The 25,162-nt window shown below is 57.6% G+C and overlaps 1 protein-coding gene across 1 annotated transcript in view; it reads left to right on the forward strand.

Annotated features, from left to right (window-relative positions):
• CACNG4 (calcium voltage-gated channel auxiliary subunit gamma 4) overlaps window positions 1-25,162 on the forward strand; it is a 51,064-nt gene that overhangs the window by 14,399 nt on the left and 11,503 nt on the right. The gene's annotated exons all lie outside the window — the stretch shown is intronic.

A 25,162-nucleotide genomic window follows, 5' to 3' on the forward strand; every position in this document is an offset into this window, starting at 1 on the left:
GGCAGCAGGGAGGCCGAGGCGGGCTTCCTGGCCAGGACGCGGCCAGTGCTTGGAGTCCGGCTCTGCCCCCGCCCGCCCCCAGCTTCCTCTCCAGCCTGGAGCTCACAGCCCCATGACCTCTGCACGTGGGGAGAGGCTGTGGGGAGCTCAGGGTCCGGTGAAGACCTCAGACCTGCTGCAGGGACTCTGGGACGCAGGGCCCATGCTGATGCTGCTGGGGCTGGGGGGTGAGAGGTGGGGTGTGAAGGCGAAGTGAGACCGTCCTCCCCGTGTAGCCAGTGCTGGCTGCTGGCTGTGGGCCAGGCTGGCACGACGGGCTTCTCGGAAGAGGTGGGCATGGCATCGTGACAGAACGGAGCACGATGCCGGGCCCTGGGTCTGACTCACACAGCCCGGGAAGGAACGATTCAGCTGTCAGACTGAGGGCGGCTCTTAAGATGGGGTGCTCTCCTCAAAGAAGGTGGAAATTGTTCTGCTCAAGACAGCTCCCCAGTGGAGGCAGTAACATGCACTTCAAAGCCCGGAACCCACGTCCGCGGTGGGGGCCACCTGCCAGCCCGCGTTCACACCCAGATTGTGACGGTTGGCGTTCACATGGTGACTCCGGCTCACAGAAGGCAGGTGGAGAAGCAGAGTCTGACCCGTCTGCCTCCATTCACGTGCAGGCAGAACTCACCCTGGGTGAGGCAAGTCGGCGTGTGGCTCCCTTTGTGCAGCCTGCGGGGCGTGGACGTGGTCTGCACCTCGGTCTGGAGGTGGTCACACAGGTGTGGACATACGCCCGTCAGGCTGTGCTTGTAGGTCCGTCTCCGTGTGTACCCTCAGTGAACACTGAGAGCAGACGGCGCGGGTCTGGGGTGGCAGGGACCCTCAGGCCCTCGCCCGCCCACACCTGCCTCCATTGCCCCCCGCTGGCCTCTGTTTTCTTCAGCTCTTGCTCAGCCAGTGAACACTTGCTGGGAACGTGTGTGCCGACGATGCTCAGTTCCGAGGGTGTGAGCGCTCGTTCGTTCATTCGGCTGTTATTTTGGTGCCTGGCCTTGTGGGAATCTGCCCAACCTGCTAAGTGAAAACACCTTCCTGTTTCTGCGAGTCCCAGGCTCAGAGGCGCACAGGGTGCCAGGTCCTCCCACTGTCCTGCCTGAGGCAGAGCCTCTCCCGGGACCCTCACAAGGCCCGGGGACCTCCTCACTCTCGGCCAGGCCACTGTGCCTCCAAGAGGCTGTTTCGTCTCTGCCCGGGGGTGGCTCTGCCCTGGGGGCTGTGCCCGGTGGGGGGCTCTGCATGGGGGTGCTCTGCGTGGGGGGCTCTGCCCAGGGGTGGCTCTGCCCTGGGGGCTCTGCCCAGGGGACTCTGCCTGGGGGGCTCTGCCTGGGGGGGCTCTGCCCGAGGAGCTCGTGCCACCAGCCCTTGTCCTGCCCATCTGGCTCCCGACACCCCACTGGTATGTTTTCAAGTTTCTATTCAATTCCAGCAAATATTCACTGAGAATTTAAAAACCAGCCCCCCACACTGAATCATGGGTACACAGAGATTCATTTATTAATTCATTCAACAAACATTTATCGAGTGCTTGCCATCAACCAGGCAGCCTTCGAGGTGGTGGGGAAACTTTCTTTCACAGCAGTGAGTAAATAAGATAGACAGCAGCTCACGCAGTGTTTATACTGTCACAGGGCAGACACACAGTCAGCAAGAAAACCCCGGAGCATCAGGGTGAAGGCTGTGATGCCAGTGGCTTCGGGGAGGCCAGTCTTGTGGAGGCCTTGGAGAGACCATGTCAGGCAGAGGAAATAGCAGGTGTCACAGCCCCGTGAGGGTCTGTCCGGGGCCTGACCAGCTGAGTGGGGAGCGGAAGACGAGGGTCAGAGAGGGGCCTGTGGCCACCAGTGAGGACTTGGCCCTCTGCTCTGCGGGAGGAGCCCTGGGCGGCTTGGAGCTTTCACCAGGGTTCCAAAAGTGTCCCTCTGGCTACTGCACTGAAGACGGTGGAGGCTCCCCTCTGGCAGCTCCTAAGTGGACGGGGCTCTTCTGGGATACTTCAGCTCAGTTCAGTTCAGTTCAGTCACTCAGTCATGTCTGATTCTTTGTGACCCCATGGACTGCAGCATGCCAGGCCTCGCTGTCCATCACCAACTCCTGGAGCTTACTCAAACTCATGTCGGTTGAGTTGGTGATGCCATCGAACCATCTCATCCTCTGTCGCCCCCCTCTCCTCCCATCTTCAATCTTTCCCAGCCTCAGGGTCTTTTCCAATGAGTCAGTTCTTTACATCAGGTAACCAAGGTATTGGAGTTTCAGCTTCAGCATCAGTCCTTCCAGTGAACATTCAGGACTGATTTCCCTTAGGATTGACTGGTTGGATCTCCTTGCAGTCCAAGGGACTCTCAAGAGTCTTCTCCACCATCACAGTTCAGAAGCATCAATTCTTTGGTGCTCAGCTTTCTTTATAGTCCAACTCTCACATCCACACATGACCACAGGAAAAACCATAGGCTTGACTAGACGGACCTTTGTTGGCAAAGTAATGTCTCTGCTTTTTAACATGCTATCTAGGTTGGTCATAATTTTCCTTCCAAGGAGTAAGCGTCTTTTAATTTCATGGCTGCAATCACCATCTGCAGTGATTTTGGAGCCCCCCAAAATAAAGTCTGACAGTTTCCACTGTTTCTCCATCTATTTGCCGTGAAGTGATGGGACCAGATGCCATGATCTTAGTTTTCTGAATGTTGAATTTTAAGCCAACTTTTTCACTCTCCTCTTTCACTTTCATCAAGAGGCTCTTTCATTCTTCTTCACTTTCTGCCATAAGGGTGGTGTCATCTGCATATCTGAGGTTATTGATATTTCTCCTGGCAATCTTGATTCCAGCTTGTGCTTCATCCAGCCCAGTGTTTCTCATGATGTACTCTGCATAGAAGTTAAATAAGCAGGGTGACAATATACAGCCTTGACATACTCCTTTTCCTATTTGGAACCAGTCTGTTGTTCCATGTCCAGTTCTAACTGTTGCTTCCTGACCTGCATACAGATTTCTCAGGAGGCAGATCAGGGGTCTGGTATTCCCATCTCTTTATGAATATTCCACAGTTTGTTGTGATCCACACAGTCAAAGGCTTTGGCATAGTCAATAAAGCTTAAGTCGATATTTTTCTAGAACTCTCTTGCCTTTTCAATGATCCAGCGGATGTTGGCAATTTGATCTCTGGTTCCTCTGCCTTTTCTAAATCCAGCTTGAACATCTGGAAATTCATGTTTCAAGTACTGTTGAAGCCTGGCTTGGGGAATTTTGAGCATTACTTTACTAGCGTGTGAGATGAGTGCAATTGTGCGGTAGTTTGAATATTCTCTGGCATTGCCTTTCTTTGGGATTGGAATGAAAACGGACCTTTTCCAGTCCAGTGGCCACTACTGAGTTTTCCAAATTTGCTGGCATATTGAGTGCAGCACTTTCACAGCATCATCTTTTAAGTTTTGAAATAGCTCAGCTGGAATTCCATCACCTCCACTAGCTTTGTTTGTAGTGATGCTTCCTATGGCCCACTTGACTTCGCATTCTAGAATGTCTGGCTCTAGGTGAGTGATCACACCATTGTGATTATCTTGGTCGTGAAGATCTGTTTTGTACAGTTCTTCTGTGTATTCTTGCCACATCATCTTAATATCTTCTGCTTCTGTTAGGTCCATATCATTTCTGTCCTTTATTGGCCCATCTTTGCATGAAATGTTCTCTTGGTATCTCTAATTTTCTTGAAGAGATCTCTAGTCTTTCCCATTCTATTGTTTTCCTCTATTTCTTTGCACTGATCACTGAGGAAGGCTTTCTTATCTCTCCTTGATATTCTTTGGAACTCTGCATTCAGATGGGTATATATTTCCTTTTCTCCTTTGCCTTCCACTTCTGTTCTTTTCACAGCTATTTGTAAGGCCTCCTCAGACAGCCATTTTGCCTTTTTGCCTTTCTTTTTCTTGGGGATGGTCTTGGTCCCTGCCTCCTGTGCAATGTCACGAACCTCTGTCTGTAGTTCTTCAGGGACTCTGTCTGTCAGATCTAATCCCTTGACTCTATTTCTCACTTCCTGTGTATAATCGTAAGGGATATGATTTAGGTCATACCTGAATGGTCTAGCGGTTTTCCCCACTTTCTTCAATTTAAGTCTGATTTTGGCAATAAGGAGTTCATGATCTGGGCCACAGTCAGCTCCCGGTATTGTTTCTGCTGACTGTACAGAGCTTCTGTCTTTGGCTGCAAAGAATATGATCAATCTAGTTTTCGTGTTGACCATCTGGTGATGTCCATGTGTAGAGTCTTCTCTTGTGTTGTTGGAAGAGGGTGTTTGCTATGACCAGTGAGTTCTCTTGGCAAAACTCTATTAGCCTTTACCCTGCTTCATTCAGTACTCCAAGGCCAAATTTGCCTATTACTCCAGGTATCTCTTGACTTCCTCCTTTTGCATTCCAGTCCCCTATAATGAAAAGGACATCTTTTTTTGGTGTTAGTTCTATAAGGTCTTGTAGGTCTTCATAGACCCGTTCAACTTCAGCTTCTACAGCGTTACTGTTCAGGGCACAGACTTGGATTACCATGATATTGAACGGTTTGCCTTGGGAATGAACAGATCATTCTGTCGTTTTTGAGATTGCATGCAAATACTGCATTTCAGACTCTTTTGTTGACCATGATGGCTACTCCATTTCTTCTAAAGGATTCTTGCCCACAGTAGTGGGTATACTGGGACCCTTAGTTAAGAGACACTTGTCGTGGTGCTCTTGATTCCAGAGAGAAGTCAGGGAAGGCTTCCCAAAGGTGGTGACATTTGCTCTGCATCTTGCAGAACACGCAGGCGTCTCCAGGCAGGGGCTGAACACGCAGAGTCACACGTTCATTCACACACTCAGTCACTCATCTACCCATTTCTTATTCATTCAGAGGACATTGTATTAAGCACTGGGGTTAAAAAATAGAATCCAGCCCTGATCCTTGAAGAAGGCAGCGTCCAGCAAGGAGAGGGGAGACAGAGGAAGCCGGATCCATGACACTTCCCTGAGGAAATGCAGCAGTATATGCAGGGCCAAGGAGCTGCAGCCGCCAGGAGCTGGGAGCTGGGTGGGGCCTCCCAGGCACAGGAGTCTTTCTAGACGACGGGCCAGCTGAGCCACCATTGAAAGGTCAGCATGAGTCTTTTAAGAAACAGGAGGGAGAAGAGTTCGGGGCAGACAGGGTCCCGGGCACAGGTCTGAGGCCACGTGCTTCCCACACCCCTGGTCCTGAGTGGGCACCGTGGAGGCGTGGGACATGGTGAGTTCTGGAAAGCCGAGACATTTGGGTCTGCTGAAGCAGGAGGAGGCCCAGGAGCTGGGCGGGCCGGCAGTTAGGGTCCTTCAAACACGCAGGTCAGGGCTGCACTCAGTCCTCAGCCAGAGTTCCTAGTGGAGGGTTTCACTGGGGGGAGTCCAGATTCTGCGACTCTACAGCTGAGGACAGGGTGGAGGGGGCTGGGCTGGGGGCAGCAGACCCGTTAGTACACACGACAAGAGTCCAGACCAGGAGAGCTGAGCCCTGAAGAGGATGGGCTGGAGGAGAGGATGCAGGTGAGGCCCATCCTGCAGATGGATGGGTGGGGGGAGCCCCTCACGGGGTGACAGGTGGATGGTGTGTCCCCAAGTGAGAGGGACACTGGGAGCCTGTCCTTAAGGAGCTGGACCTTAAGGAGCCCGCAGCCTCTTGTACAAAGCATCCACGTGTTCACAGAGACAGGAAGGGAATCAGTGGTTTCCAGGGGCTGGGAGCAGAGGGGAGTGGATACAAGGTTTCTGTTTGGGGTGATGGACATGTTCTGGAATTAGGAGCCAGGGGCTTGGAGAGAGTAGGTGACACGCCTGCAGACAGAGCTGAAGTGGGTAAGAGAAGATTTGCCCCAAACCTTGTGTTGTTTCCACGTGGAGTTCACATGGAGGTTTCTTTCAGACAAGTTATTTAAGATCTCTGAGCCTCATTTTCCTCATCTACAAAATGGATTCAATAATCAACCCCATCTCTACCCCTGTGAGAATTCACGTGACATGTACAAGGGTCGCTGGTGCATTCTAAGTGCTTGACCGTCGTCTTTCCTCTGCCGGTCACGGTCCGGGACAACAGAAACCACTGTGCGTCTTTAGGGGAGACACAGCAGAGGGAGTCGATGTCAGGTGACAGAACAGCCAAGGCGCCACTGAGGACCCTTGGGACATCCCGGGGTGAGTAACTGCAGAGAGGCCCAGCCGTCCATGTGGTGGAGAGAAAGCCGGAGGGCGTGGCGTGGCCAGAGGCCAGGGGGAAGCAGGCTGGCAGTGCCTGAGTGCACGTGCCTCGTGGGCATGCCTCCCTACTGTGTGCACAGGACACCTGCAACTGCACACAGTAGGGCCGCAGAGCCACAGGCCCAACTGGACACGGCCTGACCATGTGAGTCCCTGCATCCCAGCATCTGGAGCCGTGGGTCAGCGTGTGGACGGCATCTGCCTGCAGCCTGCAGGCCCTCGCGGCAATGGAAGTCCCACCCTAGGCGCAGGCCCAGAGCTCAGAGCCGCCTTCACGGGCCTGTGACTCGGCCAGGCTGGTCTCTGAGCCACTGGACAGGTGCAACCTGCTCCTGTGAACTGCCCTCTGAGTGAGAGGATGTGCAGCTACAGAAAGGGGAGGAGGCTGCCAGAGCCTGCAGCCTGGCCTCCCTTTGAAGTGAGGAGGCAGTCTTTCTGTTTCCCTCAGAAGCCCAGCTCCCCCAGCAGAGATTCTGCCACAGCCGCCTGTTGACTTCAAAAGTCGGCCAGACCTCCTGCAGGCCCGCCACTGGCCCCTGGCCTCCCATCGCCACTGCGATGGGCTCTTCCTCCTGCCGCGGGCAGCACAGGACCGCTCACGGCCTCCACTGCTCTCCAGGTCCCCAGGGATGGGGATCTCACAGGGGTCTTCAGCTCTCAGGACAGAACGTTCTAGAAAGTCCTGGGTGGGAGCTTCCAGTTTCTGGTTCTGTCTCCTGGAAGGCACTGGTAAGGCAGGAGGTAAGAAGAGAAGAGGGTGATGTTGAGGGATTCTTTTCCTCCCAACACCTTTCAGCCCTGGGTGTGAGGTGAGCTAAATTTGTGTCCCCAAAGAGTAGATGGAAGCATCCTAACCCTGGTACCTGTAGGTGAGTCCTTATTTAGAAATAGCGTCCTTTCAGATGTCATCAAGTTGAGATGCGGTCATAACTGGGATGGGCTTTAAGGTAACAGACTGGATTCTTAGAGGATGAGAGAGACACACAGGGTGAAGACTGCGTGGATGGAGGCCACGGTTGGGGTGACACGGCCGACAGCCCAGGTGCACGCAGGTCACTGGCAAACACCAGACGCTACAGAAGGTCGCGAACAGCTTCGCTGGCCCTTCAGAGGCCAGGGCCCTGCCGACACTTTGATTTTGGACTTCCAGCCTGTTGTTCAGTCGCTCAGTCGTGTCCGACTCTTTTTGACGCCGTGGACCGTAGCCCCCCCGGCTCCTCTGTCCATGGGATTCTCCTGGCAAGAACACTGGAGTGGGTTGCTATGCCCTCCTCCAGGAGATCTTCCCAATCCAGGGACTGAACCTGCATCTCTTATGTCTCCTGCATATGCAGGCGGGTTCTACCATTAGTGTCACCTGGGAAGCCCTTGTTTCCTCTGCTTCTTAACAAGTTAGCACGAGTTCAGCAACTTAAAACAGACAGACCACCTCACAGTGTCCCTGGACTGGGAGTCTGGCCTGCTCAGCGGGATCCTCCACGCCAGTCTTCCAAGGTTGTGAGCGAGGTGTCTGCAGGCTGCATGCCTCCCCGGGGTGGGGTCCTCTCCCAGCTCACTGGTTGCTGGCAGAATTTGTGTCTGGCGGCTGTGTGACCGAGGCTGTTCTCTTGCAAGCCATCATCGAGAGACAGCCGCCGATCCTCACCACACGGCCCTGTGGCGGCTCACAGGAGGTGCTCTGCTTGCTTTGAGGCCAGCAGGGGTGTCTCCCTGCCTTCTACCCCTCCAGCCTGCCCTGGTGCAGCCTTATGTAACACAACCCAGCCAGCCTGTTCTCAGGGGCCGCCCACACTCAAGGGGAGCGCACCGAGGGTGGGACTCTGCTACCAAGTTCAGGTGAACTTGACTTGGAGACCAAAGTGAACTTGGGCCCGGGTTCTGTCCCTGACGTGGGGGCAACCTTGGGAAATTTCCTCCTGCACCCTTTAAATCTGACCCTCCTCATTTATGACAGCGGGATGGTAATGCTGGACTCCAGGGGTGTTCTGAGGTTTAAATCTGTGGAACCCTCAAGCACACGCAGTTGCTAGGAGCTCGGTGAGTGGCAGCTCCCACCCCACTCTTCGCCAGGGTGTCTCCCACTCACAGGAAAACACGGGGAGGGGGTGGGCAGAGCACGTGGGAGGCTCCTGGCCCTGGAGCAGGAAGGCCCGGGTGTCGCTTGGGTCCGCTGCCCCTTCCCCGCTCCCAGGCCCTAAGACTCCCTCGAGTTCCCTGTGGAAAGAGAAGCTGAAGTGAGACCCCCAGATGAAGCCGCCACCTTGGGAAGGCCTTGCTCCCTGCACAGTGTGAGGCCAGATCCCACGGTGCGGGGCGTCTGTGGGGTTGGCGTGGGGGGGAGAGGAGGGGAGTGCAGATAGGGAACGGGCAGTGGGCGGAGCCGGAGAAGGCGGTGGGCGGGGCCGGGCGGGCAGTGGGCGGGGCGGGCTGTAGCAGGCGCCTTTCCTCCTGTGTGGTCACTTGTGCTTTTTCTGTGCTGACCCTCAGGAGAGTCCCTTATGGACCAGGGATTTCTGGCCCAGATGGGGCACGGACCCCCTACCCCATGAACCCCCCTGAGTGTTAGCCCCACAGAGGAACTGACAGCTCCTGCCCTCGTGTTTGGTAATGATTCCCGGCAAGGCATCCTGCCATCCGAAGGCCGGAGCCGCATCCGTTTGCGGCCCTGTTTGGCCCGAGGTGGATGCGAGGGGCTCGGGGGTGAGAGGCGCCAAGGAGGTGCGGTCCCATCTGCCCTGCGTCTCCAGCCTCACCTCCCTGGGTGAAGGTCCTCCAGAGGGCAGGGGGCAGGGGAGGACCTGCCGCCTGCCCACCCAGCTCCGTCCCTCCTCCAGACTCGCCTGGAGGCGGCCTCCCCTCCACACCTCAGCCCCCGTTCATCCGTTCGTCCAGGCGTTAGACCCAGACTGACCCCCCAGGCATGGGGTCTGTCTCTAAAAAGAATGTCCTCCAGCTGCACGAGGGGACCCAGCCCTGCCCACCACACATCCACCTTCTCAGGAGCTGCCCTGCCGTGGGTGGGTGGGGAGGGTCAGACAGGAAAAACCTGTCTGCATGCTTTGGGGGCATCCCAAGGCTCCTGGAGCCTGACTTGGAGACCACCAGTCTGGTGGGGCTTCCTGAAAGGCTGACAGCTGGGAGTGGCTGCAGTGTTTGCCCTGCTTTCTCCGCTCGAGATCAGCACGAGGTGGAAGCCCGAGGTTCGGGTGCTCCCTTGCACAGGCCCTTCCCAGGCCTGGATTCTAACTGTGTGTTTGTGTTCTTTTTCATTAAGAGGGCCTGTCCAGTTGCCAAACAAAACCTGAATCTGTCCTGGGTGGGCCACAGATAGAAACGTGACCCACGCAAGTGTCCTCTGGAAGGCGGGATCCCTGTCGGGGGCAGTGCCAGGGGACTCCTGTGGGAGCGCCTTCTCTCCCCAAGAAGGTCTCCCCAAATCAAGCTACATGGGGGGAGGGAAGGGGGCCTCTGGCCCTGTAGCCTCACTCCCCGCAGGCCCCAGACCACAAGTAGGTGTCTCCTAATGTAGATTATGTGTCCTTCTCCATTGTCTGGCTGACCTTTCCAACGGCTGCTCTGTTCCCATCAGCAGACAGACAGCCCTCTGAATCTGTCTGCCCCCCCCATCCTCAGGGAAGCCCCAAGGGGATGCCCACCAGGAGCATCAGCCCCACGTGTCTGCAGCTGGCCGGGGGTCGCCAGCCCGGGATCGCCAGCCCGGGCTCGCCCCGGTCTGGAGAGCTCTCTGCCAGCCTCACAGCCCGGAGGCTGCCTGGCCTGGCTTGTGGGGCCACACAGCACGTTTCGGGCTCGACATTTGCTGAGTGGTTTCCATCATTTATTAATGAGCGTTGGCAGCAGCCCTGTGAATTAGGGCTCAGCGGGAGGGCTCTGCGCGGTTGGGCAGGCCTGGCCCCCGGCTTCTGGGGCTCCGCTTCTGCTCTGTGCTGCTCCTGCCGGCAGGTCACCCCGAGCACCTCTGCACCCAGAGCGAAGTGCGTGCATTTGGGGGCAGAGGGCAGCTTTCCACACCCACCTCCGGGGCTGGGCTGGGCAAGGCTGGGCAGGACAGGGGCATACCTGTCCACCCCCCTCCCTATCGCCACCCACACACAGGCAGCTGGGCACATCCTGTCATTCAAGTACAAAAGCCTTTCGAGGTCAGGGCCTGCGTGACAAAGTGCCTCTCCTCTCAGAACAGGTGCTCGTGGAGAAGGCGTGCCAGGCCCTTGCCAAGGTCCTTGCCGCTTCCCCTTATCCTCACCCTCGGAGGGGCTGGGGTTCTCCTGGCTGTTGGGAGCAGAAAACAAGGCACAAAAGGGGAAGCGCCTCGCTGAGCACGAACAGTAACAGACCCAGCCTATGGCCAAGGGGGCAGCCTGGGTGGCCAGGTCGCGGTGGCCACCAGCTGGGTGTCGTGTCAGTAAAAAGCATGCACTTTGGGGCCGCACATTTGAGTTGAGGTCCTGGCTCCCTCCTCTTGCTCTTCACAGCACTTCCAGGAGCCTCAGTTTCCTCCTCTGTGAAATGGGGACAAGTAACAAACAGAACTGATGGAACAGCGGGCGGCTGGCCCTCACCCCCCGCTCTTGGCTCCCCTCCCTGCCTTCCTTCTCAGAGCCCCAGGGACGGAGGGTGAGGGAAAGGGTGCTGTTTCAGGAAGGGGCTGCTGATGGACCTGGAGGCAGGACGTTGATATGTGGAGGGCTGGGACATTCTCCCCGGATTATCCAGAGATTCGCAGCCTCGTGAGCGCCGGTGGTAAGAGCCGCTCAGGCCAGCGTCGGAGACTGCATCTAACATCTTCATTTAACAAATGTCCCCTGGGGCCAATTTCAAATCAAGTTTATTGTGGTATCTAAAGGTATAAAGCCCATAACTCAGAGGCATTAGATGTAAAATATTCAGGCCTCCCCGGACGAGGCACTGGCTGCCGGCCACGGCTGCACTGCTGCCCTGGGTCCTGGCACCTGAACAAGCTTTGTTCTCCGGCTATTACTTGAGGCTGGAGGTGGGCGGCCAGGCTCTGTCCCCAAATGGAGGCGCACCAAGGGATTCTGTGTCGGGATCCTGGTCTCACGGGGAGGGGTGGCTGAGTGCATGACCGCGGCCCTGCCACCCACGGTGTCGGCTGAGAAGTGGGGGCTCAGAGCCCCAGGCCCGGCAGGGCGGGACCGGAGTCTACACCTCTCCGTGGGGGCCGGTGTTGCTTCTGAAACATCGGGACACTAGCGTTTAGGACAGCTATTTTGTATCAAACGTGGGATCCAGACAGACCTGGGGGTTTTCCTTTCTCCTGCGGCTCTCACTTCAACCTTTGGTTTTGGAGAGGATTAAAATGGAGCTGGTCTGGCAGCAGGTCATGCCGGATCCCAGCCATGATTCTCAGAGGGCGGATCTCCAAGGGATTCTCCCCGAGCACAGTCGTATTCATCACATTACCGTTGGCTCACGCTTCCTGGGGTGATGTGTTGACCAGGGCGGGTGGAGGGGGCCCCCGCGGGAGGAGGGTGGGCCCCTGTGGGCATCTGTGTCCACGGCAGCCATAGGAGGGGGTGGGGGTGGAGGGGCCCCCCGCGGGGGGAGGGTGGGTCCCTGTGGGCGTCGGTGTCCACCGCAGCCACAGGCTCACTCTGCAGTGGGGACGCTGTGGACGGCGAGGGAGGCCGCAGAGTGCTGAGAACCTGGGGAGAGGAGGGTCCCCGGGGGCGCTCAGACAGGACGTGGAGCAGCAGCGCCAGTCCCTCCAAGGAGGAGGGGCCCAAGGGAGAGCCCGCGAGGGGCCGTCTGGGGGTTAGGAGCAGGTGGGGCAGGGGAGGCGCGGAAACCAGGAGGGCCCCGTGCAGGGGGAGGGTGGGGGGCCGCCTCCCTCCACAGTCAGGGCCCAGGGCGCTCACAGCCGCTCTGCACAGAGGACCACTGGTGGGGACGTCCGTTGGGGGCCCCGGAGTGGGGGGTCCTCCCAGCAGGTCTCAGGCACACCCTCGGGTGCTTTCCTGAGCCCGATGGGTTCTGGGTGTGCGCCCCCACCCCCGCCCCCCAGGCAGCAGTGCGGCGTTGAGCTCCCCCGGGGCCAGGCCTAGGGGCCCGTCCCGTCCCCTCCCTGTCTTCTGCTCCATTTCCAGTTCCTTCTCCCTCTCGAGGCTCTGCCTCCCCCACCCCTGCAGAGCCCTCTGCACACGTTTCCAAGAGACACCCCCCATCTCATCCACTTGGGCGCCTGGTCTGGAACAGGCCGGGGAGAGGCAGGTGCTCCTGAAATGGCCCAGGGAGCTGGCGGGGCATCGTTGCTGGGGCTGTGCCCCATGGCCCTTGCCTGGGCAGCTGGTGCCTGGGCATTTGTATCGTGTAAAATGTGATGGACGGGGAAGGCTGAATGGGTTCCAGCTTCGAGAGACGACTGCCTGTGTCCTAATGCCAGCTCTGGGCAGCCCTGGGCAAGTCACTAACCCCTCAGGGCCTCAGTTTTTCCATCTGTAAAATGGAGCTGACAATAATAGAGCCCCCGCAGGTAGGGTTTGTAGTGAGGACCAGTGATAAGTGTTAAGTGATAAGCATTAGCTACTGGTGACAGTGGCAGTTATCCTAGTAACAGGGGTAGTTAGTGTGGGAGCAGCTGCTCATCGACCCCCAAGGGTCAGCTCTGCAGACTTTCACCCTTTTGCATCTCCAAAGTCTGGCAAGAAAGGGGAGCATCCGCAGACTGTCAGGAAGGAGGAGGCTGTGGTTCGGGCGGTCCAGGGGCGCCCTCCGGGGAGCAGGCTTCAAACAGCTCATTTAGGAAGAGGCTGGTTCCTCTCCCCACTCTCAGTGGGCCTGGGACACAGTGTGGGTGGGAGACTGAAGCCTCAGAGATGAGAGAAGGCTGGGCGATGTCCAGACACTGGCCGCTTCCTCATGAGGTGATGACCAGGGCCCCTCACCGGCCTCACCTGGCCCCTCGGAGCAGAGTCACGCTGTGTCCTGGCCTCCAGCCTCTTCTTTGTGTCTCTCGACAGCTTTCCTCCTGCTTTCTGGGGAGGAGCTGCAGTGTGGCTTCCCATTAACTGTTATCCTCCCCATAAACGGCCTGCTTGGCTCACAAGGACCGTTGCTCCGCACTGTTCCTGGGCTGAGGCTGTAGCATCCCAGCCCATCAAGCCCCCACTGGCCCCTGCTCCAGCCAGCCCTGCTGTGTCCTGGAGGGAGGGAAGCTGGCTTTTACATTTTGTTTCCTTTTTCCTTTTGCCTGAAAGCAAAAGCCCCAGGCCTCACTCCAGCCTCCTGGAGGATGGGGAGGAAAGTTGAGCTGTGCCTGGGATTTTTTTTTTTAATTTTTTTTTTTAATTTTAAAATCTTTAATTCTTACATGTGTTCCCAAACATGACCCCCCCTCCCACCTCCCTCCCCATAACATCTCTGTGGGTCATCCCCATGCACCAGCCCCAAGCATGCTGTATCCTGCGTCAGACATAGACTGGCGTGTGCCTGGGATTAAAGGGCCTGGAGCCAGGGAAGGGCACCTGTCCTGGAACCCAGCTGAGAACAGAGATGGGGTGTGGGCCTGGCCTGTGGAACCGACCGAGGGGGCACGGGAGGGCCACTGAGGGCTGGTGGGCAGGTCCTCGGGGAGTCTGGTCACAGGCGGCCCAGGGAGGCCGCCTGGTGGGTCACATGCATCCCTAAACCAAGGCTGCTTTCTTGGCGGGGAGGAGGGGGTTGTGGTCAGTCTGGAGATGGATGAGGAATCCACCCTCCCTGCCCCACACCAGCCGGTACCCCCAAGTGAGGCTTTCATCCCTGAGCCTGGATTCCAACTGCTTCCTGCCCCACCCTGGGGAGGGTCAGACCATCCAAAAGCCCGTCTGGTGGCTGGTCTAACCCCTCGAGGTTCCCTGCCTCTGCGGCCCCACCTCCCATCTCCTCCTCGCCCTCCACCTCCAGCCGCTGCCTGGCAGCCCTGCCCCCTGACCTCTTGCCCCGGGCCTCTGCTGTGCCGTCCGCTCCACTGGTTCCAGGCTGTCCTCATGGCTGACTCCTGCTCATGCTTTGGGACTCAAGTGCCAGCTCCTTGGGCAGCTTGCCTGACACGGTTACAGGCTCCCCTGCACTCAGGTGCCATGGCAGAGATGCTGGCTGGCTCCCCACTGCAGCCCAGCGCCTGCTGGCACTCACAGGCCCTCAGAGTGGGGGTGCCACTTGAATTGAAGGGGCTGGACGGCTGTGGGTCCGTAGATGCTCTGCCAGCACCGGGGCAGGGGTGGGAGGCTCCTGGGAGTGGGGACTGACGCGCTCTGGTTCCGAACAGAATGGAAGTTAACAAAAATCGTGAAGCTTTTCCTGGAAAGTTGCTGAGAGTGGACTGGGCACAGGCCGGCCCCGGTGCTCTGGGGGTTGGGGACAGAGCGACAGGGCGCTGGTTAGCCGGGGGCTCTGCGTCCCGTCTGTGAGCAGCAAATCTACAACTTGGTGTCTCCTGAGTGAGCGCCCTGCCAGCCCCAGTTCCAGCAGGTGTGGGAGAATTGGAAGCTGGCGCTCCAGACTACAGGCATGGGTCTTGAAAACTGGGTTTGAACTCAGTCTCCGGCTTCTGGGGAGGAGTTGTTTCCAGCCTGAGGAGACTCGGGGCAGACACGCACCCTCTCAGCCCCTTGTCCCCTTGGCATCAGGAAGCACTGGGGGCCTCCCGGACGCCTGCTCCTCTGCCTCTCTTGTCTCCCGTCTCAGAACCGGGAGTGGGGTGGCCCCGAGGGCGGAGCTCTGCTTCTGGAGTCGATCAGACATGAGCAAGGGGGTGTTTCGGCCTTGGGAAGTTGCCTGCCTTCTCGAGCCTCAGCTGCTTTGTGTGTAAAATCAGTTCAGTTCAGTTCAGTCGCTCAGTCGTGTCTGACTCTTTGCGACCCCATGAATCGCAGCACGCCAGGCCTCCCTGTCCATCACCAACTCCCAGAGTTCACTCAGACTCACGTCCACCGAGTCAGTGATGCCATCCAGCCATCTCATCCTCTGTCGTCCCCTTCTCCTCCTGCCCACAATCCCTCCCAGCATCACAGTCTTTTCCAATGAGTTAACTCTTCACATGAGGTGGCCAAAGTACTAGAGTTTCAGCTTTCGCATCATTCCTTCCAAAGAAATCCCAGGGCTGATCTTCAGAATGGACTGGTTGGATCTCCTTGCAGTCCAAGGGACTCTCAAGAGTCTTCTCCAAAACCACAGTTCAAAAGCATCAATTCTTCAGCGCTCAGCCTTCTTCACAGTCCAACTCTCACATCCATACATGACCACTGGAAAAACCATAGCCTTGACTAGACAGACCTTAGTTGGCAAAGTAATGTCTCTGCTTTTGAATATGCTATCTAGGTTGGTCATAACTTTTCTTCCAAGGAGTAAGGGTCTTTTAATTTCATGGCTGCAGTCACCATCTGCAGTGATTTTGGAGCTGAAAAAAATAAAGTCTGACACTGTTTCCACTGTTTCCCCATCTATTTCCCATGAAGTGATGGGACCAGATGCCATGATCTTTGTTTTCTGAATGTTGAGCTTTAAGCCAACTCAAATAACTGTAAAATAGGGGCTAGTTTGAGGTGTAAATGAGAAAATGGGGAGAGGTTAGCACCGGGCTTTTCAGGGAGCCGGTGCCCAGCGGGAGCCAGCCCTCGCCTGTCGGTCTGTCGGTCATGGGACTGAGGGGCAGCAGTCATCTGGCTGAGAGTTGGGGCCTCGCCCATTCTGAGCTGAAATGTCGCAGGCACAGGAGTCTGAGGCTGAGCCCGAGGCCGTCCTGGGAGGGCATGACGCTGGCCTCCTCCCTCTGACGCGCAGCTGCCTCAGGCACCAGAGCTAATGTCACATCAGCTCACGGGCTGCCCAGGGCTCTGGGACGTTTACGGCCAGCAGCACCTCATGGGAGCCCCCGAACTGCCCTCTGAAGGGTTCCCGGTCACGATCCCCATCCCACCAATGGAGCAAAGGAAGAGCAGCAATTACCCCGGACCCAGGACGATGCAGTGAGTGGTGACGTCAGAGCCAGACTCGGCCTGGCAGGGTGACGTCAGAGCCTCCCGTCTCTGCGGCGTCTGGCCTTGGGATGATCGAAAGGTCTGGTCTCGCCTCATAGCCTCTGCGTGGAGGGCTGCACTGAGAGGACTTTAGGCTGTGATGGGGAGAAAGGCATGGCGAGAGATCCGCAACGTCTGCCGCAGGCTTGGGGAGGGAGGCCCAGGCCACTTGCACAGCATGAAGCAGGCACTGCTGGCGGTTGGGGTGGCGTCACTCTGCTGAGGGTGATGCTGGCCTGGGCACTGTTTCGCAGCACCCCTGGCCTCCCCCCGCCACTTGCCAGCAGCACAAGGCCCCACTCACCACCGAGTTCTGACGGTCGAAGCTGTCTCCAGAAAGGCAAACCCTTTACCGGTTGTGAACAAGCCCGGGAGTGGGCCGCGGGGATGGCCAAACAGCCCTGAACTCGGAGTCCAGAGGCCAGCTGACCTGTCACCGCGGAGACAGGCATCAGGCTGTTCCTGCGGGAAGTGAAAACGAGGCGTGGATGGTCCCAAGGGCTGCTTCTGGAGGTCATGACCCTACCCCCTCACCCCAGCCTTCATTCCCAAGGTCTGCGGAGCCAGACCAACAGGAAAGCCTGGGCTCTGCAGAGAGCCGTTTCGCTCCTGGAGCTCCGTGTTTGCTCATTAAGGGCAAGAAAGAAAGAAAGAAAGAAGCAGCAGAAAACCCTGAAGCCTGGCACGGAGACTTCGTCCGAGCAGCAGTCATCCAGCAGATTCAAGTGGAGAGCTCGCAGAGACAGTGGCTGCACGCCCGCTCCTCTGTGCGGAGATGAGCGCGCTCCGGGAAGCCTCCCTGCCCCGCTCAGCCATGAATCTCGGCAGGAAGCCTGGATAACCTGTGCTCTGGAGCCAGGGGCTGGAGGAGGCCGAGGCTGGGGCTGGGTCCCCAGGGCACTTGCCTAAAGAGACAGGGACGGCGAGTGGCGAGACTGTGACACAGGAGTCCCGCCCGCACCTGTGCCAGGAAGCTGGGCGTGAGGCAGCCGGGCCTTGGGGAGGGGGTGAGCAGAGGCGGCCCTGGGGTCCTGGCTGCTCAGCAGGCCTTCCTTCCAGTGTGAGGAGAGCACAAGGTGGGAGGGGACCGGGGCCTCGGGTTCGGGTCCTCGGCCCCCGGAAGTCAGAGGGCTCTGTGTGGTGGGGATGGAGGAGCCCCCAACAACGGGAACCTTCTCCCTGCGGGGGTCCCCACCTTAGAGACGGGAACCAGCCCAGTGAGGGCTTCCACAGCTGACCGAGATCTCAAGAGGCTGAGGTTCACAGGCCACACAGCTTCCACGCTGGCGCCTTGGGGCTGACGCTCCGTATTCCCGTCCTCCGAGATCATGCCTCCTATCCCCCCGGTTCCGTGGTCTCCCGGGAAGCTGCACTCACCTCCATGTCTCAGAAAAGCGTTGTACACCTGTCCTGAGGAACGACACGTGACCCGGGCCCCCGAGAGCTGGGCTGGAATCTTTGATGAAGGTGTGGCCAGTTGGGGCAAGAAACCAAATACTGACTTGATCCCAAAGGAAGACGTTATTGGAAGGATGTGGAGGGTTCTATGGAATTAAGAGTTTAGCAGCCAAGACTAGGAAGGGGAGAGCCCACAGCTTCTGAGGCTGGCCTCACGAACCCCTGACAACACCCCATTCTCGAGCTCCCAGTGCCCTCTGCTTCTGATCCACAATCCAGACTCTGGAGGGAGCATCCGAGCACCTGCAGGAAGTGATCCAGCTCGGACCAGATGTGCTCCCAGCATCCCTGGCCAGAGCTCTTGTTCAGTCGTTCAGTCGCGTCCGACTCTGCAACCCCATGAGCTGCAGCACCACAGGCCTCCCTGTCCTTCACCATCTCCCCACGTTTGCTCAAACTCATGTCCATTGAGTCAATGATGCCATCCAACCATCCCATCCTCTGTCGCCCCTTCCTTGTTCTTGCTCTTGCCCTGCATCAGGGTCTTGTCTAATGAGTCGGCTCTTCACATCAGGTGGCCAAAATATTGGAGCTTCAGCTTCAGCATCAGTCCTTCCAATGAATATTCAGGATTGATTTCCTTTAGGATTGAGTGGTTTGATCTCCTTGCAGTCCAAGGGACTCTCAAGAGTCTTTTCCAGGATCACAGTTCAAAAACATCAATTCTTTGGCACTCAGCCTTCCTTATGGTCCAGCTCTCACATCAGTACATGACTACTGGGAAAACCGTAGATTATTTGACTGCAGACCTTTGTTGGCAAAGTGATGTCTCTGCTCTTTGATACACTCCCCCAGCCTGCTGGTGTTGAGAAGGCAATGGCAACCCACTCCAGTGTTCTTGCCTGGAGAATCCCAGAGACAGTGGGCCCCCATCTATGGGGTCACACAGAGTCGGACACGACTGAAGCGACTTAGCAGCAGCAGCAGCAGCAGCCTGCTGGTGCAGACGAAAAGCATCTCTCAGAGGCCAGTCCACTACCTGCTTACAGGCCAGAGCCGAGGGAGGTCCGGGTGTCAGTAGAACCCATTCTTCTCTTTTGGATCTGAAATAGTTCAAGTTGAGGCCTATCACTGCTCAAGACATTCTCTGCTCATGACTGCCTGTGAGCAATGGCTGAGGCCGGCCGATCTGTGGTCCCCCACCCTCCCCCCATGCTGCTGACCAGCATGGAGACCGAGGCTGCGATGGTTGGTTGGTCTGGCAGCTGAAGGAAGCTGCTGACTCTAAGCACCTCCCTCCTCCCAGGGTGCTGCAGCTCAAGGGGGGTGATGAAGGGAGAGCTTGTTAATCCCGGGAGAGCCATCTCCTGGGCAGCTGGCCTCCTCAGGGACTAAAATAAGATGCCCAAGAGGCCCGGCATGAGGCCTGCACGGGTAACAGGTTGAATCTCCACTGAGCCAGGCTGGGAATAGAATCAGCCACACACCAGGCCATTAGGAGTGAGAGGTCCCTGCATTCATGGGGACGCTTCTCCAGTGTCGGAGTCACGGAGGCACCTCGGAGTGGACGGCCTTGAATCCAGGCCGCCCTGTGGTGTCTGCACCACCCGCTTCTCTCAGCCTAAGTCTACTGCCCCGTCGCCCGCCCTCCTCATGCAGCTCTCCTCCAGAGGCGCACCCCGGCCGCTCCTCTGGGGCCCCCGCCATCACTGCTCAGCTCTGCTGGGCCGCAGCCCTCCCCAAGCTGCCCAGCACCGTCCAGCACTCAGCACTCAGCCCTCATGCCCGATGCACCCACCACTCGCCTCCCCAGCTAGTGATCGGCTCTTGCCAGCTGGACTGATGCTCTGGGCTCCACAGGGCCCAGGATCAACAGGTAGACGCTGAACTAAAGGAAAGAGTGGGCAAAGGGCTGAGTGGGCAAACCACTCAGCACCAAGGAACACCCCAAGCAGGTCAGGCGCCTCAGTGACCTAAAGGCCCATGTCAGAAAGGAGACACGATCACGAGGGAATCTTCTCCCGGGAACGGACGCCCAGGCTCTGCATCCCAAGCACTTGGCCATGGGAAGGATGTGGAGGGCTCCTCCCCAGACTCCAGTCAGAGCTCAGTCTGGTCTGAAGCCATCTCCAGGAAGTGAGTTTAAAACTACAGATTCACCTTCCACGTCACCAGGGTTGATCCTCTTCAAAATGCTCCGACACAAGGGCCTCCTCAGGCTCCACTTCAGCTCTGAAAGGCTGTAAAGACACTTCCCGTCTTCCAGTCGAGGAGAAGCCATCTGACCTCTGGATCACATGCTCTCGGAAACTCTGGGCTCCCCGCTCAGACCCCTCTCCTAGTCGTCGCTGGATGACCGTGCACCTGGACAGCTCCAGGTCAGCAGAGACCGTGCCTGTCTTATTGATTATTGCTGCAACCAAAACATGCCAATGTGGGCTTACTACCCACGAGGCAGACGGGGCAGTCCTCTGCAAGGTGGCCTCCTCCACAAGGCATCACGGATCCAGGCTGGCCCGGCCTGTGGCGCTACCATCCCCTGGGCTGCCCGGTGTGGGGAGGAGGCTGTCTGGGGGAAAGTTGCAGTACCTGCCCAGAGCCCTCTCCAGGAAGGACTCCTGTTGCTCCTGCTCACGTCCTGCTGGAGTGGTCACACGGCACCTCTGACTGCAGAGGGAGCCGTGAGGCCCAGAGCGGCCATGAGCCAGGAAGCAGGCAATGAGCTTCCAGGGTGGGTCCTGGGGGGGCCCGCTGCCCCTGCTGAGCCCCCAGCACCCAGCACGTGGCAGGGGCTCAGACATGGACGTTGGATGCAGGCACTGCAGGTTGGAATGGTTCAACGGGGCCTCACGGAGTCACTCAGGAGCCAGTGAGCTGAGGCTCCCCAGGAAGGTCCAGCCCGGCCACGCCGCCTCCAAGCCCAGAGCTGCTCTGTAGGGGCTGGGTCTGCTCCATAGGAGCCAGGCTGTGGTTTTCAACAGCTGCCTCCTCAAGGCTGGAGAGGGGAGAGCCGGCCTGTGCCAACAGGGAGGTCCCAGTTACAGGAGGGCGGCCACTCTGCAGGGACACCCAGGCCTTTTCTCCAGGACACCAAAGGCTTTCCTTCACGCCCAGGGCAGTGCTTCCACGCTCAGCTCGGAGCCGGGCCCCTACCTGAGGCTTGGGAAAGCAGGGCTTCCACATCTCTAAGCCTCCTCCTTGCATCCTCAAAGGTGTGTTTTTATAAAGATGAGAAGGGCTGAAGAGCCAGCTTCCACCTAAGCCTGAGCCAGGGCCTGCGTGCAGGTGCAGCGTCCTAGGTGGGAGGGGGCAGAGGGGTGAAACCTAGAGTAGGGCCCAAAGCGGCGTGAGGGGCGGCCCTAAACTGCCTGTCGCTGGTTTGGTCCTGCAGGGCCCGCCCCCAGAAGCGGGCAGAAGGGGCCCGAAAAGTGGGGGGTGGGGACACCTCCCCAGCGGCCCCCACCCTCCTGCTCAGAGGTCCTCGCGGAGGTGGGGGGCCTGATCCCCAACCCTCCAGCTCCACAAGTGTGGAGCGTGTGCGCAGTCCCCCCGGGTGACCTTCCCAGTGCCACGGGTCAAAGGCAAGAGTAACAGGAGCTGGTGATGCTTTGCGGGGCTGGGGGCCGCTCTGAGGAGCGAAGGTGGGCCGAGAGGTGAGTGTGGGCACGTGGGCGTCGGCGAGGAGCGCGGAGGTGGCGACAGTGAAAATGCTCCGCAGGCCGAAAGGGAGCGCGTGAAGGTCGTCATCACGCCACCTGACGCTCTTTTCTCCAGGGCTCCCCCAGGTACCACTGACTTCCCAGGAGGCCAGCTGCGGAGGCTCGCATCACCCCTAAAGTGACTCACGGGGTGACCAGCTCTCCCGGCTTTCCCGCAGCGTCCCCAGGTTTAGTGCTGAGTCCTGGTGCCCGTCACCACCTGAGTCCTGGGGGCCGGTCACCCGCTGTCCATCAGGGCACACCTGCAGGGTGGGACCGTGACCGCCCAGCGGGGAGGAACTAGGAGACTCACCTGCACTCGTGCCCGCTACGGTCACAGCCCCCAGCCTCCGCAGCCTGTGGCCCTGCCGTCACTGCAGACGCAAACCCACGCTTCCCTTAGAGTCAAAGACCTGGGTCCCTTTCTTTTTCTCAAGAAACCTCACTGGCTCATTTTCAGACATTGTAGAAAATGTACAAAATAGAAACGAAATGTAAAGAGGACAATCCAAGTTCACTCAGAAACAAAGCAGAGGCCACATCTTAGGGTATTTCTTTCCAGACACTTCCTGTGCCTGGAGAAATACCTGGGACTTGATGGACATGGAGAAAGGGCACTTGAGCTGTTGCAGGCATTCCTGAACCTTTTCTCCACAAAATCCTCCTGGAGTCTCGGGGCAGGAGGGCTCCCCAGGACCCGAGTCCTGAGTTCTACCCGATGAAGGAATAACTCAGCAGAGGCCATGTGTCCCACGAGATCTCTTCACATGGGGGTCTCCTGACCCCGAGAAGGAGAGAACCACTTGTCTCCAGGAGCAGAGACCACGACCCCGGGAGGGCCTTGGTATTCCTGTGGCCTGGCCAATCTGGGACCCCCAAATTAACCGCTGCCCTATGCACCACTTAAGAGCCCAGGGGCATGCAGGCTCTGCCGTGTCCGACTGTGCAACCCCATGGACTGTAGCCCACCAGGCTCCTCTGTCCATGGGATTTCCCAGGCGAGAGTACTGCAGTGGGTTGCCATTTCTTCTAGGGGATCTTTCTGACTCAGGGATTGAACCTGTGTTTCTGATGTCTCCTGCCTTGGCAGGCAGATTCTTTACTGCTGGTGCCACCTGGGAAGCCCACGTCTTAATAGATAACGCGGCAAACCACCTGATTACCGAAAGAGGACACGCGTGAGGGGAGTTTGGCTGGTGTTCTCTCTTCTCACATCAGCCGTTAACTTTCTCCCTGTTCAGTGCCTTGGGGCTGACGCTAACAGAATTGGATTCAACAGGGATAAATGTGAAGTCCTTCAGACCAAACACTCCACAGAAACAGGTTGGGGGCGGTGAGGCTGGGAGGCTGAGTCTCAGGGACAGCAGGTCCAGGAGCAGAAGCTCGGGATCCAGAGACAGGCGGGGCAGGGCCCTCGGCTCTGGGCGTCAGACCCAGCCCCGGTGGGGGCTGCTGTGGGGGCTGTCCTTCTGGGTGACCTGGAGCTGGGAGCGAGGCTGGAGATGGGCCGGAACCATTGATAGAGAAACCACTGAAGGAAATGGGGAGATACGACCTCGGACATATCCACTAAGGGCAAGTACCCAGGTTCTCACCTTGGGGGGGTGGGGAGCAATCTTATCAGGCTCCCCATGTGCTCTCTGCAGCACCCACTTCTTTAGGCTGGGGTGGGGGGAGCAGGCTGGTGGGAGTGCGGTCAGGCTTCCAGCCCGTGATAAGGTCAGGCTGGGGGGCGAGTCTGGTCCCAACTGTGGCAGCTTGCCAACCACCTCCTGTGCATCCTCAAGCCTCGGTCCTCACTTTTGTGCAACGCCCGGATGGCTGGAGAAACAGCTGGTCCTTCGTCCCATCGGACACAGTTCCTCTCTTTGATACCTTGAAGGGCTGACACGTGATAGATGATGGACTCTTTTATTCCCAGAGGTTACATGTATTTCCCACAGATGGAGTTTCATGGGGTCAGGTTGACTTCTCAGGAATTTGAAGCTAAAGCTGTTTGGACACAGAATGCCTTGGGAGGGGAGAGGTGCCCCCCACTGGCTGGGAGATTGGGGTTGAGGGAGCTCTGCACCAGGGGTTCTGGGAGCCTGAGAGTTTGGGGGTCTCGCCACACGCCCAGCTGGAAGACCCTTCTGCAGGTGCAGCACATCCAGATCCCTGGGTGCCGCCCAGGGGCCCCGCAGCTGAGGGAGGAGCAGGAAGGCCCACATGTCTGTCCACCTTCTTGCAGGGCTGGCCTCCAACAGGCGAACCAGGAGTGTTTGTTACACTTCCTCTCGCACGGCAGCTCACCTGTGTTGGTCCCAGGGCTGCCATGATGAACGAAAGGACACTGTCATCTCACAGTCTGGAGCCCCAGGCCCTGTACCTCTGAGGCCCGCGTAGGGCCCCCCCAGCCCAGCCCTGGCTGGCGGCGCTGCCCCTCTGTCCCACCCCTTGGCTGGGTGATGAACCGTAACCACGCATGGTGGCACAGACACCTAAGACCGTGTGTGAAAAAGTGTGTTAACATGTTGGACAGTGTGATTCCTATTTAAAATTTCTGTCAAATAGAAAACAGCGCCCTAAATGCAGAGTGGAGGTTGGCGAAATGCACTGGAAAGGCCTCCGGAGCTGGCGTGTCTGTGTGCAACGACGCTTTAAGCCTGTTTTCTTCATATACATTATACTGAATATATAAATGTACGGGTTTCTCATTTCTGCCGAAACACAGTGTCAGCAAGATCAGCGAGGGAGCAGGTGCGAGGTTCCTAGTCCCTATGCTGCTTCCCAAGATTTTCAGCAACTTTTGGATTAGTGTCAGTTTATTATTTTTTATTAAAAAAAGCTTTTTAAAAGGTAAATCTGTAGGTATTGGCCTTGAGAGGTGTGTGCATATGTTATTACATGGAAAGAGCCGGTGACAGAGTGACGTGTGCTGTATTACCCCTTTTTCAAAATAGGGGGTACAGCCGTTCTGGAAACCAGCATGGCGGTCTCCAAGAGCAAACACACAGCACCACGACCCCCAGCAGCTGCACTCCCAGGCACCTGGCCCACAGAAGGGTGACACTGATTCACCTCCAATCCTGCTCATAGCAGCATTAGTAGAAACAGCTGGAAACCACAGGTGTGCTAGCTGGAAATGACCCAGGCGTCATGAACTGTGGCACAGCTGTGCCGTAGACTACTGCTCTGCAGTCAGAAGGAGCGAGCTGATGATACCACAACCGGTGAACCTGGCATTATGCTGGATGAAAGGGCCAGTCCCCACAGGCTATAGGCTGTCTGATTCCATTTATAGAAACGGAGGTCATCCCGGTGGTTGCCCTGGGTCAGGGGAGTGGATGTGGCTGTGGGTGGCATGAGGGGTCCTCAGGGCGGTGGGTGTCCCTGATGAGCAGTGCCAGGACCCTGGCTGTGACGTTGTCACTGGAGGAAACTCAGTAACAGGGACACGGAGCTTCCCTGCACTGTTTCTTACAACTGCATGTAAATCTAAATTACCTCCAAGTAAAAAGATCAATGTTTTAAAAGCAGGGGAGCCTCACAGACATGTGCACAGGCTGCTGTGCAACACAGAGAAGGGGGTGGGAAGGTGACCGCTGACCGCTGACCCCTGGAGAGCAGCCCTGAGGGGAGATTGTTGCCAACCTCTCAGTGCTTGACTGTGCTGACAAGCATGGGGGACTTGGCGGATTTGTTTAGACCCATAAAGTAGACGATGAGATGGTTGGATGGCATCACCGA

Source organism: Budorcas taxicolor, chromosome 19 (genome assembly GCF_023091745.1).
Source record: "Budorcas taxicolor isolate Tak-1 chromosome 19, Takin1.1, whole genome shotgun sequence".
Classification (NCBI taxonomy): Eukaryota; Metazoa; Chordata; class Mammalia; order Artiodactyla; family Bovidae; genus Budorcas; species Budorcas taxicolor.